The following is a 1,157-nucleotide window of genomic DNA, read 5'->3' as shown; positions in this document are numbered from 1 at the left end:
GGCATGAATGTGTGATTCTATTAAAGTAGGAGCACAGATACTCCAGTGCACCAAAAGGGCCAAGATGGAGTGTTAACACTTCTTTCTACTAGCCTCACTTCCCATCTTAGTGTCTTGCAACTGGCAGGTGTGCAGTAAATATTGCTGAGTGAATTGTGTCTTCCACAGCAGCAACTTCCTGCTTGTATGGAAAACTGAACATGCAACAACCACACCTGAGATTTATCGCACCCTTGACTTCAAATCAGGCACAATGCTTACGGAAGCACCTTGCATGCATCTTTTTATTTATTAGAATTGTTTTTTAGTTGTGGTAAAGTGTGCTATTTTTTAGTAATGATTTTAATGTTTATTTATTTTTGAGAGAGAGGGAGACAGAGCGTGAGCCAGGGAGGGGCAGAGAGAGAGGGAGACACAGAATAGGAAGCAGGCTCCAGACTCTGCGCTGTCAGCACAGAGCCCAACACGGGGATCGGACCCACGAATTGCGAGATCGTGACCTGGGCCGAAGTCGGATGCTTAACCAACTGCGCCCCCCAGGTGCCCCATTAGTAATGATTTTAAACATCTGGGCTCTGAGGCCCAGAGAGGTTAAGTGACTTGCCTGAAGTCACACAGGAAGTGGTGGACCATGGACTTGAACCCTCGTTTGCTTGACTCAAAAGGTCCTTTTCTTAACTATTAGGTGATCTTGCTTCCTTGATTCTGAAGAAGCTATGTCAGGAACTGTGTGCTGGAATATTCATTGCAACGTTATCAGATATCACGCTTACGAGAGGCTTATTTTGTGCCCAACTCTGTTCTACGCGTTTTATGTGCATTATCCTGTGTAATCCTCCCCAACAGTCCTACGAGGTAAGTACTGTAATTATCCCAGTTTACAGATGTGGAAGCTGACTCACAGGGAAGTTAAGTACGTAGCCCTTGAGTGGCTGAGCTGGGATTCAAACCCAGGCAGTCTGGCTGCTGAGCCCGTAGGACACGCTGTCCGTGCGTCCCCGATATCCTTTCAGCAGCCACCTTTCTGTGCAAGCCCATCTGATTCTTCAAACCTCCCGTGCCACACTTGCACAACCCCAAGAGTGAGGACATTTTGCAACCTTGTCACCTCACCCGCCTCCCTGGAGTCCCGGACCTCCTAACCGCCCATACTTGGA

This window comes from Lynx canadensis, chromosome D3 (genome assembly GCF_007474595.2).
Source record: "Lynx canadensis isolate LIC74 chromosome D3, mLynCan4.pri.v2, whole genome shotgun sequence".
NCBI lineage: Eukaryota > Metazoa > Chordata > Mammalia > Carnivora > Felidae > Lynx > Lynx canadensis.
Note: the sequence above shows the minus strand (reverse complement) of the source record.